Consider the following 19,200-nt stretch of genomic DNA (forward strand, 5'->3'; position numbering starts at 1 on the left):
TGGTAGAAATGCAGAATCTCAGGCCCCTCCCACAGCCACTGAATCAAAACCTGCATTTTAACAAGAATCCTGGATGATTCAGATGGATTGGAGGGGTGTGTTCTGCAATCAACTAGAGGATTTAAGCAATTATTATAATCATAGTCTGGGTAAGAGGGGGAGATGTCCAGAGTAAAAGCTCTAACACTGAGGAAGGAAGAGAACAGATGTTACAGAGGCTTGTGGACTAGAATCAGAGCACTTGAGGATTAATTCGATGTGGCCAGCAAGGAGCAACTGGGGAGCTACTTGATCTGTAAGCAGTGGCATGCCAAAGCCAGCAGGAGACCCACTTGCAAGCAATAGTGCCAGCACTAAAAATTACATTATGTACATTTGCAATGAAATATATTAAAAACAAAGGTGGTAATGAATTCTCGAATAATCGCTTCCTAATTCCTTTACTATATTTTGTTATCATCCAAACCCTTGGGGTGATTTGCACCTGCTGTACCTTTTTGATGGAAATACATCCTTGTGCATTGCTCTTCCCAACTCCACAACCAACCACATGGCAAGAGCAGCTTGAAAGCGCCATGCTGGGGATATTTACATAGTGGAAATTGGCAGAAGCTACACTCAGGGTTTAACATGTTGCTTTGTTGGTTTTTCTAGCTCAGAGGTCAACAGGGCCAGATAGTAAATATTTTTAGCATGCTGGGCCAGGCAGTCTCCACTACAATTGTTCAACTTTACCCCCATAAACAACGTATACACGAATGAGCGTGGTTGTTTCCAATAAAATATTATTGGATTTCATTTAAAATAAAAATAATATAAAGTCTGGAAGGAAAAGAACAAAATCAAAATCAAGATAAAAGCTGCCATTGTTAACCTCCCCATGGTCTCCTACCCACGTCTGTTTCAACCAGTCCAGGACCAAGAAGCAAGGGCAGCTTCTTCTGCTCCATGTGCCTCCTTCTGACTCCCCATCCTTCCTTGCTCCTCCAGTGTCCTCTCTAGCTTTTCCTCCTCCCTGCTCAGCTCTGCCTTTCCGTGGGTGGGGCAGGGGACCTGGAACCTCCCCTTTTCTGGGAAGCACCCATTTAGAAAACCAGACAACAGCCTGATTTTTTTTTTCCCTCGTAACAGGTTGTTAAATCCTGTTGTAGACTCTGTAAAATGATAGAGAAAGTGTTAATGTAAGTTAGACCTTAAAGGGAATTATGTCTGAAGCCATTACATTAGACATAGCATCAAAACTTGAGGACACATTCTTTCTGTATTCAAATCTATTATCTGACTTTGCTAAAAAGTTGATGGCATCCTTGATGAATGGGTGAAGTCTAATATATGTCTCCTTTCTTTCCTGTTCACTATAGTAACAAAAAATATTAAGCAAAGCTCCCTGTTGGAGCCACACTCAGCCAACTCTCATGGCTACCCAAGGGTGGTGAAAATCAATGAACGCATTCTGCAAGAATCAATAGGCTAAATGGAATTTACAATAAAGACTACTGTATACTTGATTATGTTTGTAAATTATGTGCCTCTCATTCTTAATATTAACGAAATGCTCAATTAATGTATGTGCTTATTGGCACACATTTTGTTTTCTGGAGAGCTGGTAGTTACACATTCATCTGCACCCATTGTTAAGGTTTCTGGTTCAGGTGAGAAGGTGGTTGGAGTGGTGGAAAACAGAAAGGGCTGTTTGGCACAGGAAAGTGAGTTCCCCCTCTGGTATGTTCTAACTGTAAGGTCTCACAACAAGCTAACAAAATAGGTACCTTCCTGTTTTATACAAAGAAACTAAGGCAGAGAATGGGTCACACGATTTGCAAGGAGCTGAGTCATCTTTGGACCCTGTACTTTAAGATCTTTATCTTGAAAACATCATACCTTCCAGATCTGATTTCCAGCTCTGACTTTCTGTTTGAGGTTTTACAATCTGGAGGGAGTCAGTCATAAGAAAGAGCAGGGATCCTTTCCTCCTGTTATTATTACCCCACTCTGCCCATAACCATTTCCTACTGACAGGGAGGCAAATAGCTTGTTTGAGCCTTTTCCTCTGCCAACCTTACATCGTGCCCACCCGCAAGTGAGGGCTGCCCAGTGTGCTATACCCCAAGGTAGACCCTGTCCCCTGCCCTAAACAAGTTTGGGGGTGTCAGAGGGACCAATCAGAAAGCATTCTCAGCCCAGATCTAAATTTATTCTGGGCTCTTCATCAGTAAAATGAGTGGGGTTCCTTAAATTTGATTTACCTAGAGTGTGTCCTGTGGAAGCCGAACAGCTCATGTGGAAAAGCTTCTGAAGTCACTTAGATTTGAAAAGCTCCTAATTAGTAGACTGTTAACTCCTGGTATAGACCTAATCAAGTGGTAGAGAAAATGTTAAGGTAAGTTAGACCTAAAGGGAATAATGTCTGCAGCCATTACATTGTAAATAGCATCACAACTTGAAGACATAGTCTTCCCATATTCAAATCTATTATCTGACTTGGCTAAGAAGTTGATGGCATCCTTGATGATGGGTGAAGTTCTAATATATGTCTCCCTTGTTTCCTGATAGAGTTGAAAGTGTTTAATGAATACCAAAGTCTCAGAGCCTTGCCAACCAGTGTGGCCTCAACGCTACCCCAGTGCACAGGGCAGTGGCATTTCTCCAGCCACAGAGTCTCAGCAGCCCTTTGTCCCTGTGTTACAAGACAGGGATAGGGGCACCCCAGACCCCACAAACCTGCCTTCTTTAAATAGGTTCTGCCATCTGCCGCATCAACATAAAATGTATGAGACTTTACTGGGAAGGAGCTTTAATACAATTAGTAAACAATACAGGAAAGGCAAAGAACATAGTTTCTAAATCAAGCACCCAAAGTTACCTGTCCCTCGTGGGTAAAAGTCCACCAAAGCAGGATTGGCCCAGAGCAAGGCCCCAAAGCCTGCCACAAGTCTAAAGTATCTTCCAGTGGGGACCCACATAAAAGGGTCAGAAACAACCAGACAAGTCTGGAAGGAAAAGAGCAAAATCAAAATCAAGACAAAATCCACCATTGTCACCTCCCCACGAGGTTCACCCACATCTGTGTCACCCAGTCCACGACCAAAAGGCAAGCGCAGTTTCTTCAAGTGTCTCTCAGCTCCATGTGCCTCCTCCAGGTCTCCTTCCAGCTCCATCCTCCTTCCCTCAGTCTCCTCTGCAGCTTCTTTTCTCCCTGCTCAGCTCCACCCTCCTTTTGGGTAGGGCAGGGAACCTGGAACCTCCCCCTTTCATGGGGACTCCCCCTATTACACCTGCACCTCTTTCCCTCATTATTATTCTCAGGTAGACCTTTGCCAACCAGTGCTGGGCAACCCTAAAAGGATGAAAAGTGACTTCTTCCACCAGCCTGGGCAGATGATTCTTCTTGAAGGTAAAAATTCTGCTTTAATACTTTAGTCTAGGCCAAGCACTGGAGAGGAAGGGGGGTAATTCCTCTCTTTTACCCATCTCAGCTTGTCTGAAGTTAGACTGGCCAAAGGCAAATCAACCAGATAAAAGGAAAAGTTGTGAATATGTGCATTGTACACACATATGGGGGTGCCCAGGAATGGGGAACCCAACAGGCAGTTAGAACATGCGCTTCCATGTGATTGTATGCTAAACAGAGAAACAGGAGATGGTTATGGGAAGGTAAAGGCGAGGTAGAAAAGTATGGTGAACAAGGATTCAGTACGCTAATTATGTTGATTATGTTCACTGGGGCACCTTCCCTCTGATAAGAGTCCTCTTCCCAGTACAGAAGGAAAAGTTTCTAAAAATGGACATTTCCTTTTCAAAAGGCAAATTTGTGTCCTGTTTTTAATGCATTTCCTGTATCTGCTGGTTCTCAAAATAATCCAGATGCCAAAGAGGCATATTTGGAGGTGGCAGATTCCGGTACCCTTCAGCATTTTTCAGCTTCAGAGCTTTGGCCAACTTTAAACCAACATTTTCACTAAAACAAAAAGTTGGGTGAGGTTCTAAACTGAAGCTTGAACTGGTTTCATAGATTGCCTGAAATGTTTTTTTCCTATCCATTTCTTGATGATAGTCTAAAAAAAAAAGTCCCCACGTTAAGCAAGTCATTTTTAAATTTAGAATCTGTTAATTTGTAGACAATGATAAGAGCCTCCCCAGGCTCATTCACACAGATGTTATTAGAACCTGCCAGATAATGTCATTAGATTACTTAGAAATTCCTGGGGACATAAGTTAAGCCAGCATAGAGCATTTTATCTATTAGCTGGATCTGTCCTCCCTTACTGTACGTGCTGTGGAGAGCTTTATAGCTACTCTCAGGAATTAGTGGCTCAAAAAAAAAAAAAAAAAAAAAAAGCCCTTTTTTCTCTCCCAGGAAGCAAAATCACAATGGAAATAATTTAAACATTTCCGCTTATCCAAAGATTGCCCGAGAGGCACTAAGACAGTGACGATGACAATATTGCCACATTTGGGAGCAATGGCAGAAATTAAAAAAATGTCTGTGTTCCATACCAAAGAAGCTGTCATTCAGAATTGCAGGACATGAGCCAGCTGGAAAGATCATTTGATGCAACCCTCCTCTTGCAGAAGAGGAAACTGAACCCCAGAGAAGGGACTTTATGAGGTCACCCAGTTAACTTGGTAGAGCCAGAACCAAGGAAAGCTGCGTCTCCAGCTCACTTCTCTGTTCCACTCTGGCCCCTGGAGGCAGCCACAGCCTGCAGCCCCCTCCTGCCTTATTAATGTGGGTCAGGTCCAAATCCACCTGCTCATTAGAATTGCTTCTACTTGTACTGACAGCCTCTCACCCCTGATGGTTGCGCGTCAGTTTCTATGATATTCGCTGACCCTGGCTGCTCACCTTTCTTCAAGCCTTTGGTAACACAATGTAAAGGCACCACAACCTTCTCACAACAGGAAATGGTCCATTTTGCAGTCCCTTTCCTAAGATGAGTTAATAGCTAAGCGCCTGTGAAACACACAGTCACTGAAATCCTATTATTTAGTGATCAAAAATGGCCACAGTCCTAGTTTTTCATTTCCTTTGAAGCAGCCCACATGCTTTTCTTCCTTTTTCTTTTTTCATTTTTATATAATATAAAATATAAGGATTGTTTTATGTTGTGATACCTTTTAGTGGCCAGAGGAGATTTTTTTTAGACAGAAAATATTTGCAGCTCTTAAAAAAGAAAAAAGCAAGCAAAATTTAAATGAGAACCAACAAACCTAGTTGCAGACTACTTAAACGGATGAGATAAAATGAGGAGAGACTGAGCTTGGAACAGTTCAGTGCCCATTTATGGAATTTCATGCATTGGACTAGGCGATCGATCAATCAATACAAACCCAGAAACACAAAGAACAGGAAGTTAGTCCATGTGACATTACTGGAGTTGCTCTGTCACCAAACAAAATCATACCATGTCAAAATGAACAGCATTTTTAGAAAATTAGTGTTGGCTATTGAGATATGCTTAAAACAATAAAACACATGCATCTTTGTTCAATGACCTTTGACTAATATGTGAGTTCATGCAGCCACAGTAACCACTGCAGTCAAGATATGGAACATCTTTATGAGCCACAAGTTGTCTCGTGCCATTGAAGAGTAAGTTGCAGGTAGGATAACCTTTCATTTCCTAAAAGTATTTCACTTTGTATTAACTGAAAACATGCATTCTCTTGCATGACTACACAACAAAATCAGGAAGGTGACACTGAAACAATGCTATTATCTAATCTATAGACCTTACTAAGATTTTGTCAATTGTCCCCAAAATTTCATTTATACCAAAAGCCTCAAAAATTTGAAGTCAGTCACCTATCTCTTCCTGTGATCTGGAATGGTTGCCAAAGTCATACTTACGATACTGACATTTTGAAGAGTATAGGCCAGTTACTCGGTAGATAGTCTCTCCACTCAGGTTTGGCAGATGTTTCCTCAAGACTACATGCAGGTCATGCATTTAGGGCATGCATTGGAGCATGGGGTGATGCTGACATGTACTCAGAGCATCCTCTCTGGGGATCCATGTTGTTCATTAGTCCTATTGCTGCTAGGTTATCTTTAGTCATTTGGTGACAGTGATGTCTTCCAGGTACTATTTTATCCTCCTGTTAAAAGCAAAACAACAGCCCAAAATGGAGTCACTTTGGCAAACCCACATATCACCAAACCAAGACTTCATTAAGTTCAGCTTAGTTCCAGAAATGGAAACGTAAATGTCAACCAGGAATGGGCTGATGGACACTAGTTGCTTAATCTGCCTGATAGAACACTGCCATCCCCTAAGGAAAGTAACCTTGTGATAACCAATCAGCTTTTTGCCTTATATAACGTTCTTGTTTCTGCAGCCTTCTGCCTATAAAAAGTCTCTTAAGCTCCTCGGAGTTCCTGTCTACTTATGAGATTGGATGTTGCCTGATCCACAAATCGTTGAACAAAGTCTATTAAGAGCTTTAAAATGTACTTAGTTGAATTTTGGGTTTTAACATTTTTCAACTAAACTTATTTAGGGAGGGACCTAGTACTTGAGCTTATTATTTATAAGCATCTGTACCCATGAGCATGCTTCAGAAGACACCAGAATCACAACTGGCCAAACTGATGATGTGGAAGCTGCCCTTTGCTAACTGTTGATGAAAGATGAAAAGGAGGGAATTTAAACAGTGTTTTAAAGCTAGCCTCAGGGGTTGAGCTCTCCAAAAAGAATTTTTTTTTTTTAAGATTTATTTATTTGCACATACAAGAACTGGAGTACAGGCCAGAGGTGTGGAGGGTGAGAGGATTCACCAGAGACAGAGCAGGGAACAGAACAGGCAGATTGAGTGAAATAACACTGCTGAGGGGAGCAGCGGGTGAGCCAGGAGAATTCTGCTGTGCCATGTGGGCTGCTCCCTGCCTGGGGATCGAACTCGTGCTGCAGTGGCTGTGGACATCTTCATAGCTTGCATCTTAACTCCTTGCATCACCAGGGAGGCCCTCTCCAAAAAGACTTTCTAAGGTCCACTTGAGTTGTGAGTACTGGCCTTCAGTCTTGGATCCTACAGGAATAGACCTTGATCATGGATATTTCATACCTCACCCTTTAAGGATTAATTCAACTGTGATGATTTCTTTGTGCTTAGAAAGTCAGGAAAGCTTTTGTAGTTTAATCAGAGTTTCAACAGTAGATGTTCAAGTGTTAAAAAAATTATTTCCCGGGCCTCCCCGGTGGCGCAGCGGTGGAGCGCTGGGTTGCGAAGCTGCCCGCGGCCTCTGCGGCGCCGGTTCGATCCCCGGCTGCTCCCCGGCCACCAGAGGAGGGTCCCCCATGGCGCGCAGACCTCTCCTGCCGCCCGCTGCTCCCCTCAGCAGTGTACTTCGGTCCTTCTGCCTGCTCTGCTCCCCGCTCTGGCTCTGGTGAATTCTCTCACCCTCCCGCGCTTCTGACTGTACCCAGTGCATGTATAAACAGAACAAACAAACAAATAAATAAATAAATAACATGCCTCTATAAAAAAAAAATTATTTCCCATTTCCTATTTAAATTTGAATAAGAGTTTTGTGATGAGTCAACTTTCTCCAGCCTATAAGGAAATCCTGTTCTGTCTTTGACAAATACATTCCAAATACAAATGTAATTTTTGTGTCATATTTAACTTCTAATGCTTTTCCACTACGTGTGAAATTGTATTAGTTTAATGGGTCATTCACTTCCTACCACAATAAATTTCCTTGTCATTTAAATTTCTAGGTTAACTGTTTTTAAATGAACATCCTGGCATCAAATCATGTGGGCAGGAATTATGTTCACTCTCTAAAATCATCCTTTAGAATATTCATTTATTTTGTTGTTTCTTTGGAAGAAGTGTGGGAAAATGTGCTACACGCATTTCTCAAAGCTAGGCTGTTACCACTTAAAAACAAACTAAAAACAAAAAGAGACCAAATTCTAAATGCTTACTCATCACCAGGAAAGCTTTTAGAGATTCACATTTACTGTAACACTAGGCCCTCCAGTTTCAGAGGCTTACATTTTATGTTTTGTAAAATAAGCAATGAAGATGTGAGAGGATAGAGACTTAAGTGTTTCATCTGACCGAGATTCCATAACTTCCTATTCATTTACATCCACAGACAGGCCAGGGAAGTAGAGGAATGGCTTCCTATTCTTTCTCAAACAAAATCACATGTGTTGGACAGAGAAGCCATGATGAATCCAGGGGGTGTCTAGCTCTTATTTTGCAATCTTGTCCTTCTCAACCTTCCCCTGCCCCTGCATTGGCTGTGAAAGTTTCTCTCATTGGGCCTCTCCAAGGTCTTCACCAATGCTGAGTTCTGTGGCTGTTGCCTCCACCAAATTGGAAACTCCTTATTCCGATTTGTATACAGAGCACCTAGATAAAGCCCTGCCTGAGACAGGTGACAAGTGAATGCTTCAGAGGCTGATTAGTAAGTATCGTATGGTCTTTTAAATGTAGAAAAAAATTTTAAATAATCTAGCACAATGCAACTTCTTATGGAAGAGCAAAACAACTATGAGTTGAATAGACCCTGGGGTAACTCGGAGGTTAGTAGTGACAAGTTCCTGTGCAATTGAACATCTGCATATAACTTTTCACTCCCCATATTTAACTGCTAATTCTGTGCTGTTGACCAGAAGTCTTACTGATAGGATAAGCAATCGGTTAATACATAGTTTGTATGTTGTGTGTAGTTACAATAAAGCAAGCTAGAGAAAAGAAAATGTTATTAAGAAATTCACAAGGAAAAGAAAATACATTTATAGTATTTTTGGCTGTAGGGGCTCAAGGGTCAACTGTGTATTTATTGAAAAAAAAGCCCACATTATAAGTGGAATTGTGCTGTTCAAACTATGTTGTTCTAGGGTCAGTGGTAGTTGAATGACTTGCCAACTCTTTAGGTGATAGAAGGGGATGAGAGCCTACCTTTTTGTGTAAGTAATTTGATTCTTACAGGATTGGACAGAAACAAATTAGAGAGAATGTAGAGATGAGTTTCTCTCTTGTTTTTCACTTGATGTTGGTATAGCTGAGGTCCCTGGAAGAATTCACCTTTTGAAAATAACAGCCTTGAAGGTCAGAGTCAATGGCCTGTGATGGATAACCTCTGTCAACCTTCATGCCAAAGTGATGCTCCCCAGGGGATCATCTGGAACCTGCTTCATTTAATGACATTTTCCATTTTAGAACTGAGTGTCTAGATGACTCCAGGGTCATATCAATTCTAAGCCTTTGTTCCTAATAGTGCCTCCATTTGGATCATCCTTTCACCTATTGAAAATTTTCCAAGACATGGATAGATCTGAAAATTTTAAAAATGTTGAATGAATTAGAAATTTGCAGAAGGATGTGTAAAGCATGATGGCATTCATGTAAATTTTTTCTCTACTTTTTAGTAGCATATATTAAAATCACTTTATGATGTGTAATTCTACAGTTTGACAAAAGTGTAATTTTACCATCACCAAAATCAAGATACGGAATAATTTCATCACACAGATTCCCAAATTCACTTTTGCTACCTTTAGGTGGTTAAACCTCACCCTATTCCCCAGACCCATTAATGCTCTGGCCAACAATCATCTATAATTTGTCATATATGTGATTTGCAAACACTCTCCTTTTTCTTTTCACTTTCTTAAAGGTATCTTTCCCAGAGAAAAAACTCTTAATGTCAATAAAGTCCAATTTATTAATTTTTTAATATAGACCATTGCTATTTGCATCCTACCTAAGAATACTTTGACTAACCTTTGCTGTCTTCAAGAAGGGTTATAGCCTTGGGCCTCCCTGGTGGTGCAGGGGTTGGGACGTGGCCTATGAAGCTGTCCGCAGAATCTGCAGCATGATTTCGATTCCCAGCTGGCCAGGGAGCAACCCACATGGCGCAGCAGACCTCTCCTGACTCACCCGCTGCTCCCCTCGGCGGTGTGCCTCAGTCATTCTGTCTGTTCTGTTCCCCACTCTGTCTCTGGTGAATCCTCTCACCCCCACCCCACACTTCTGGCCTGTGCCCCAGCTCTTGTGTGCATAAATAGATAAATCTTTTAAAAAACAAAAACAAAAACAAAAAGGGTTATAGCCTTAAGTCTTATATTTAGGTCTAAGAGACATGTATAAGAGAGGACATATAAGAGTTGACCTGTAAATTATTAAACCACAGAAAAACACTACTTGAAAATAAAAGCAAATGTGATAGAGAACCATAGGTTTGGGTAAACTTTGTAAAGAAACTTCAATAGTAACTATAATATTTTATTTCCTTAAAAATAATGAAATCTAAGAGTTATGAGTACATGTAATTTTTCCTATTCCTCTCACAGAGCGCAGCTATGAAGCCTGGACATTGTATGTAAAATAAACACAAGAAGATTCCAAAAAGGGGAATGAAAAAGGTCAGACCAACTCAGAATCTCAGGGCCCAAGGAATGACATATTGGTGTGTTTCAGTGGGATTTCTTGGTCTCATACATAATCTGGACTTGGAATTGGCAACCTAAATGCCTAAAATGGCAACTGAAAATCCCAACAGGCACATAAAAAAAAAAACCTCTAAAAAAGCCTTCTCACTCTAGGCAAAAGACCAGGAAAAATTGGTAGTGTAGCAACATGCCCTAGCACCCCACTGGGGTGGTGTCTGAAGACACCAAGCAGGAAACTGCAACTGGCCCACGTGTACCACCATCCTGTGAAGTGTCAGTGGAGGCCAGGAGGGGGACAGGACTCCTACCTTTGAGCAGCAGTAACAAGGAGCCACATGTCCCATAGGGGTTAGTGGAGACCAAGCAGGGAACCTGGAAAGCCAGCTCCACCTGAAGTAGTGAAGTGACAGCCCCCTTCCCTTGCCTAGCAGTGCCACAGCAAGCTGCTTAAATAGGAGGTTTAAATAAGATCCAGAATCTCATAACATAATATGAAAAAATACAATCAAAAACTTTCCATCATACCAAACAACAAGCTGCAAGGACTAACACCCTTGTAACAAAAAAGGTCGAAAGCCTCAACAAAGGAAAAAAAATTTCTGAGTCAGGATACATGAGAATAAATGAATGCTTCAGAACTGAAAAAATACAATGCTAAACTTTTAGAATAACCTAGTGCATGGGTTTAATAGCAGAATGGAGAGGTCAGAGGAAAGAATCAGTGAACTGGTAGATAAAAAAGAGAGATTACAAAATCTGAACAGGGAGAAAATGCATTGCACATCAGTGAACAAGAGTCAGCAAGATGGCAGCAGAGTCAGGACCCTGGGCTCACATCTTCCAGATACTCACTGTAAAACAAAGCCAACAACAACAACAAAAACCCCAAAGGAAAAACAGATGATGACAGCACACACTAGAGCTTTGGTCTGCGTGGAGAGGAGTAGGAAAAACTTTTCGTTTACAAGGATAACAGGACACTAAACTCACAAGACGGAGGAGAGGCTGCTGTGCAGAACCCTCTACAGTTATAGACTCGGGCACATGCCAACACTGCCCAGCACTGCCCTGGATAAGGGGGTGCTCCAGCAGACATCTAGGATGGAAGAAGCACTGTTGGAGAGATGCAGGGGTAGGGGTACAGAATGAGGACCACTGAATTGAGCTGAGGCTCTGACAGATGTAGCTTGGATTAGGTCAGACCAACTGGGTTTCCTTCTGGAAGAGGCTACTACTCAAAGTTCGGGCTGACATATTGAAAATGCCTACCACTTTCCACCCCAGGGCTAAAGCCAAAATAAAGAACTGTTTGAAGAAACTAGAGCTCCAGTACCCACTAATTATCAGGAGCAAACACCCCAGGATTATACTCTGTGCTGGAAATGAAAAGAGGACACCCCCCAGCCTGTGACCACCTAGCAACTATAATCTGTGTCCCGTGCTTCATCTCGTACTTAAAAACCACCTAGAGTAGAAGTGGACACAAGACTAAATAAGAGACATTAAATCTGAGGAGCTGATCTAGGGGAGGGGATCTCTGTGGATCCCACCCCACAACTGCGGCACCCACTGTACAGCAGGAAGTTCAAATTCCTGGATCTGCTGGAGGTGATGCTTGGGTGCCATACAGCCCATACTCTTCTTTAACTATTGCCTCTCACTGGTACTAGTCCTCAGATTACTTCAACAGGTGCAAACAACAGTCCAAAAATCTACCTCTATTAAAACCCATTAAAAATTTACAATGAAGAGATAGAAGAACACATCACAAATGCCAGAACAAAAATAATCACTGAAAGGAGCCCTCGCTCAGCAGTGTTGAAGAGCAAAACAGAATAGGAATTCAGGGCAACAGTCTGAGAATGCTTACCGAACTCAGAAAAAAAATGGAGGATATAAAACAACCACAGAATAAAGATAAGGAATGATATGAGACAGCTATAATTAGAAATAATGGAACCAAGAAACACTATGGCTAATTAAAAAAAAAAATGCAGTTGAGAGCAGAAGACAGCAGACAGCAGAAGCATGGGGAGAATAAAGGAGCTTGAAAATGCAATCTTGGAGAACATATGAATGTAATATAGAGGGAAAACAAGAATAAAAAATTGAAACTAGTGTAAGAGGCCTCGGGGATGACTTACAGTGAAATAACATCCATATCATAGGGTTCCAAGAAGAGAAAGGGGAAGACAGAAAATTTATTAAAAGAAATAATCACTGAAGGGCCTCCCTGGTGGTGCAGGCAGTTGAGTGCAGCGCTGTGGAGCTGTCCACAGCCTCTGCAGCGCAGGTTCGATTCCAGCCGGCCAGGGAGATACACACATGGTGTAGCAGATTTCTCCTGTCTCAGCCGCTGCGCGCTTCAGCAGTATATTTCAGTCAGTCTGCCTGTTCTGCTCCCCACTCTGTCTCTGGTGGATTCTCTCACCCTCCTGCACATCTGGCCTGTACCCCGGTTCTTGTATGCATAAATAAATAAATCTTTACAAAAAAATCACTGAAAACTGCAAAGAAGATGGGAATAGAAAGAACCAACTTCAACATAATGAAGGGCACATTCACCAACCAACAGTCAGTGTCATACTCAATGGTAAAACATGGAAAACTCCTTAAAATCAGAACAACACAAGGATACACATTGCCACCACTTCTGTTTAACTTAGTACTAGAGATTTTAGCCAGAGCTATCAGACACACACAGTAAATAAGGACTCCAAGTCAAGAAAGAAGAAGTAAAACTGTCACCATTTGCAGATGATATGATATTATCTATACAGGAACCTAGAGACTTCATCAAAAAAGTTATTAGTCACAATAAATGAAAATAGCAAAGTGGCAGTTTGCAAAGTCAACATATGTAAAAATCTATCTAAAATATAGATCTATATTTTAGATAGATTTTTACGTATTTTTACATCCAGAAAACAAACAAGAAGCAGAAGAAATTAAAAAGTGAATTCCATTCATGATTGCTTCAAAAAGAATTAAGTACCTCAGAATCAACCTAAAAAGACAAGAACTAGAAGATATTATTGAAGGACTTAGTGATAAAAAGAGATAGAAGGAAATCCTACGCTCACTGATGGGGAGAACCACACCAGCAAAATGTCTATGTTGCCCAAAATGATATACAAATTAAATGTAAACCCCATCAAAATGCCAGCAATATTTTTTCAAGTAAACTTAACCAAAAATTAATGAAATTTATATGGAACCACCAAAGGCCTTAGAATTGCAAAATAAACTGAGGAAAAAAAGAGAGAAATGGAGGAATCATATTACCTGACTTCAAACTTTATTGCAAAGCAAAAGTATGAAAAACAATATGGTTTGGGCACAAAAATAGATACATGGACCAATGGAACAGAATTGAAAGCCCAGAAACAAAACCACATACATACCAGCACCTAATCTATGATAAAGCAGCCATTGTCATAAAATGGGGAAAAGTCTCTTTAATAAATGGTGCTGGGAAAACTGAAAAATTATACATAAGAGAATGAAGTTGGATGGCTGGCTAATGCCACACACAAGAATAAACTTCAAATGGATTAAAGATTTAGACATGAGATAGACAAAAAAAACAAAATACATTGAAAACATTGGTGATATCAATTCTGTGATATCAATGACATGAAGATGCATGCCTATGGCAAGGGAATTTAAAACAAATATAAACAATTAGAATTAGCTCAATAATTTTTAAATGTTGAAAGACAATATTTGGCAACTCAGATTCCTATATACAGTCAAAATAGTCTTTTAACAATCAATGCATTCACAGATGAAGGAAAGATAAAAGAAGTGACAGCCAGCACAACTGCTTTAAGGGAATGATGAAAAGAGGTTTTCTCAACAGGGAGGAACTTAAGGAAACAAAAAAGAATGTTGTCAACATATCACAGGTAAATATAATAAATAGGCTTTCTTTCTCTTGAATTTTGTACATTATGTTATCCTATGAGGCCAAATTATAATACTTTCTCATGTGGTTCTCATTGTATAGAGGAAATATTTAAGATAATAAAGTTATAACCAGGGAGTATAAATAAATGACTATAAGAAGTTATGTGTCTATACCTACAGAAACTAAAAAGGATAAACCGAGACAATCAAAAAACAGGTAAATCAAAATGGAATTCTAAGAAATGTTCAGGTAGCCCAGAAAATGACAAGACAAGCAAACAAACAAACAAAAAAAACCCCAGAAACACACACACACAGAACAAATAGAAAACAACAACTAACTGTCATACTTCAGTCCTAATATATCAATCAGTGGTCTAAACTTAAAGAGAGATTTGCAGGTTGGATTAAGAAATGTGACCCAACTATATGCCTTTACAAGAAACTTATTTCAAATAAAATGATATAAATATAGCAAGCAAAAGGATGGGAAAAGATAGATCATACCAACATTAGTCAAAGCTAAGCAATAATGGCTATAGCAACATCAGATTAAGTAGACATCAGAGCAAATAAAAATCACCAGAAGAAAGGCATGATATTAGGATTTTAAAAGGGCCAGTTCACCAAGAAGACATAGCAATCCTAGAAGTGTTCAAAACAAACAGAAGAGTTGCAAAAATATGTGAAGCAAAAAGGAGGGAAAAGACAAATACATAATTGTAGTTTGGAGAATTTCACACCAATTTTTCTCAACAATTGATAAAACTAAACAGAAAATCAAAAATGGTGTAGAATCCAGTAGCTGTAATAAACAGGATCTCTCTGACATTTATAGAACACTCCATCTAAAACCACCACAATACACATTCTTTCCAAGTGCCAATGGAACATACACCGAGACTGATCATATCCTGGGCCACAAAACAGGTCTCAAAAAACTGAAAAAATAGAAATATAGCACTTTTTCCGACCACAATGGAATCAAACTAGAAATTAAAAATAGAAATGTAAAATGAAAATCTCTAAATGCTTAGAGACAAAGCAATACATTGCAAAATAATCCATGGGGCAAGAGGAAGTCTCAAGGGGAACTGAAATTGAATTGAAGCATATTTACCTGAATGAAAATGGAAACGTAACATTGAAATTTGTCTCCATGAAGATTATATAATTATTTATATAGAAAATTCCAAGGGGAAAACAAACAAGCAAAAACCCCTCCCAGAACTAGTGAGTTTAGCAAGTTCTTAGGGTACAAGGTAAACTTACAACAATCGATTGTATTTCTATAGTGATTAATGAGTATGTGGACAATAAGATCAAAAATACAATGCCATTCACAATGATGCTAAGGAATGAAATACTTAGGTGCAAATCCAATAAAATGCATATAGTACTTGTAAGCGGAGAACTACACAATGCTAATCAAGGAAATAAAAGTTCTATATAAATTGAAAGACACAGTTTGCTGATTGGTATATTAAACAGAATGATGATGTGATTTCTCACTAAATTTATATAAGTTTTGGACACAATTCCTATTAAAATCCCAGGTTGTTGTAGATGCAGGCAAGTTTATTCTAAAATTGATACAGAAAGGGAAAGGAATAAGGATAGTTAAAGAGATTTTGAAAAAGAATAAAATGGGAGGAGACAGCCTGTCTGATTTTAAGTCTTGTGTAGCTGCAAGAGTAGCTGCAATAGCTGCAATAGTAGCTGCAAAAATGGGATTTGTGGGAGCTTAAACACAGAGATCAGTGGAACAGAATAACCCAGAAACAGACATACATAAATAAATATGCCCAACTGATGTCTGACAAAAGTGCAAAACAATTCAATGGAGGAAATACAGAATTTTTAACAACAGGAACAACCGTCCCTGGGTAAACATTCAAATCCCACCCTAAGTCTCAGATCATTAAAATGTTGACCCCAAATTAATCCTGCACACAGTGTAAAACACAGAGCTATGAAGAACCTGTTAAGAGGATGAAAAGACAAGCTACAGAAAAGGAGAAAATGTTTATTAACCACAATTGGCAGACAGGGGTCCTCCTGATGGCATTGGGGTTAAGTCTCAGCATTATCATGCTATCTGTCATATCACCCTGTCTATTATATCATGTTATCTACCATGGCTGCAGTTTGGGTTCGATCCCCAGCCAGTAGCTACACACATGCAGCAGACCCCGCCTGTCTCACCCGCGGCTCCCCTCAGCAGTGTATTTCAGGAGATCTGCCTGTTCTGCTCCCCACTCTGTTTCTGGTGAATCCTCCACTCCCACCTCCATACCTCCAACCTCCACCCCAGTTCTTATATGCATAAATAATTAAAAATAAATCTTAAAAAAAATTGGTAGATGGGGTATATAAAAATCTTCCTCAAGAATAAAACAGACAGAAAATAATCCAATTAGAGAATGAGCAAAAGATTTGAAGAAACCTTTCACCAAAGAGGATACCCACGACAAATAAGCATATAAAAAGATGTTCAACATCACCGGTCACTAGTGGAATGCAAATCAAAACCTGGATGAGATGTCAGTAACTACCTATCGGCACGGTGGAATTAAAAATCAGTGAGAGTACAAGGTGCTGGCAAAGACGCAGAGAAAGTTAACATTCGCCCACCACTGGTGGAAATCTCATATGGTACAGTCTCTCTGGAAAACAATTTGGCAACTTCTTAAAAAATCAAATGTGAAACTATGATCTAGCAATTGTATTCCTGGGCATTTAACCCAAAGAAATGAAGACTTATGTTCACACAAAAACCTACATGAATGTTCACAGCCTAATAATAAACAGGACTTCAGAGACTAGACCTATTGAAGAAGCAGATCCCAAAGGTTAACAGTGTATGTAAATGGTTACTTATTTGTGAAATAATGGAAGTATGGAAATGGAGAACAGTGGTCTCCAGGTTTCAAGTCCATGGTGATAATGGAAAAGAGGTTAATGTGGCTATAAGACCCGCTGAAAGGAATCTGAGGGTGTTTCCTACATCAATATAGATATGTTGGTAGTAACATTGTGTTATAGCTCTGCAAGGTGTAACCAAAATATATACATATTGATTTTTAAGGACACACACTTGAAACTAAGATAATGCTATAGAGCAATGCTACTTTAATAAAAAAATGATATTACCATTGGGGGGAAATTTGTAAAGTTTATAGGGGATCTCTGAGCTAGACTTCATGTAGATCTACAATTATCTCAAAATAAGAAGTTTAATTAAGAGGGGAATCTGAAGCAAACATGATGACATGCTAGTATTTATAAAAATTGGTGAGTTCTTCTTACGTGATTTCTTGCATTTTTTTTTATGTTTGAGATTCCTTTACCTAAAAAACAAGTGCGTCGAGGCTCAGGTCCAACGTCACCTCTCTACTTGAGGCCACGGTCAGTTAGAATTACACAAGTTCTTCTTTCTCAATTATTCCATGGGGATGTGTCAGAATGGGCTGAAGTCTAGCTGGATGCCACTCATCTTTGTTCACACCTCCTCCCATATCTCCATGTTGAGTCCAGTGTCTTAAATTGTTACTCTTACTGTGTGTGTGTGTTGACTATATACATAGTTAGCTATGTCTTAGGATTGTAAATTAGAAAGAAAGAAAAAATCAAAACCTCATAAATTGAATCTTCATTCCATTAAGAAAAAAAAAAAAGGATCCTTCCTGGTGGCCTAGGGGCTACGTCTCAGCGCTCACACCACTAAGGCCTGCATTCCATCACGTGGCGCAGCAGACCTCTCCTGTCTTGCCTGCTGCTCCCCTCAGCAGTGTATTTCAGTAGATCCGCCCGTTATGCTCCACACTCTGTCTCTGGTGACTCCTCTCCCCTCCACCCTGCAGCTTTGGCCTACACCGCAGTTCTTATACACCAAAAGAAAAAACAGGCTAAAAAACAAATGCAGGGCCTCCCCTGGTGGCGCAGCAGTTGAGCGCTGGGTTTGCGAAGCTGCCCGCAGACTCTGCAGCGCTGGTTCGATCCCCGGCTGCTCCCCGGCCACCAGAGGAGGGTCCCACATGGCGCACAGACCTCTCCTGCCGCCCGCTGCTCCCCTCAGCAGTGTACTTCGGTCCTTCTGCCTGCTCTGCTCCCCGCTCTGGCTCTGGTGAATTCTCTCACCCTCCCGCGCTTCTGACTGTACCCAGTGCTTGTATAAATAAATAAATAAATCTTTAAAAAAAACAACAACAACAAAAAAAACAAATGCAATGTAAGTTATAGCCCCGTTCCAGGAAACCATAGGGGATTGAAAAGTACCCACATGGTGCTTTGTCCAGAGCAGTAACTCTCTCCAAGAGGAGAGAATGTGGTTTGTGGAATTGGAATTCTGTTTTGTTCCTTGGATGCTGGCTTCTCTATCTGTGCATCGTTCAGAATGCTTTTGGTGTCAAGTAACAGATACTGAAGCAACCGGTTTAAACAGGGAGCAGCTGCCTCAGCCCACAGGGCAGGAGTTGATGGGGCCTGTGGCCTGGGCTGGCAGGTCCACCCGCTGCCGCGCCTGCACGCTGGGCTCGGCTCTCCCCTGCGGTCCCACGTCATTTGCAGGCTGATGTGGAGAAGATCCGACGTCAGAGGGGTGAGGAGAGGCAGCAGAAGCCCCAGGAACTCCCTCATCACCCTGACTTACATGCCCATCCCTGCACCAGCAGGCAGTGGGGGTGGGACCTCGCTCACCAGCCAGGCCCTGAGGCTCAGCAGCTCCCGGGGACCTCAGGGCTGTCCTGAGCAAATGTGGGGTTCTAGAGGGGTGATGGAGGCTAATGATACACCCCCCGATGGCCCATCAGCCCTCACTCCCACTGTGGCCTCTATGCCTCTCTGCAAATTCACTCGGTTTGTGTCTGCTAATGAGGTT

At 40.8% G+C, this 19,200-nt stretch overlaps 1 long non-coding RNA gene across 5 annotated transcripts in view; it reads left to right on the forward strand.

Moving 5' to 3' along the window:
- The window catches only part of LOC119256272 (uncharacterized), a 28,870-nt gene extending 16,278 nt beyond the window's left edge, over nt 1-12,592 (forward strand). For all 5 annotated transcript variants that reach the window (XR_008553672.1, XR_008553674.1, XR_005127679.2 and 2 more), the window contains 3 exons: nt 3,307-3,394; nt 5,524-5,604; nt 10,314-12,592. This is a non-coding gene — a long non-coding RNA (uncharacterized LOC119256272). The remainder of the gene's footprint in view (nt 1-3,306; nt 3,395-5,523; nt 5,605-10,313) is intronic.
- The last annotated feature ends 6,608 nt before the right edge of the window (nt 12,593-19,200 follow it).

This window comes from Talpa occidentalis, unplaced genomic scaffold (assembly GCF_014898055.3).
Source record: "Talpa occidentalis isolate TD23 unplaced genomic scaffold, MPIMG_talOcc4v2.1 talOcc4.3, whole genome shotgun sequence".
In the NCBI taxonomy this organism is placed as follows: domain Eukaryota; kingdom Metazoa; phylum Chordata; class Mammalia; order Eulipotyphla; family Talpidae; genus Talpa; species Talpa occidentalis.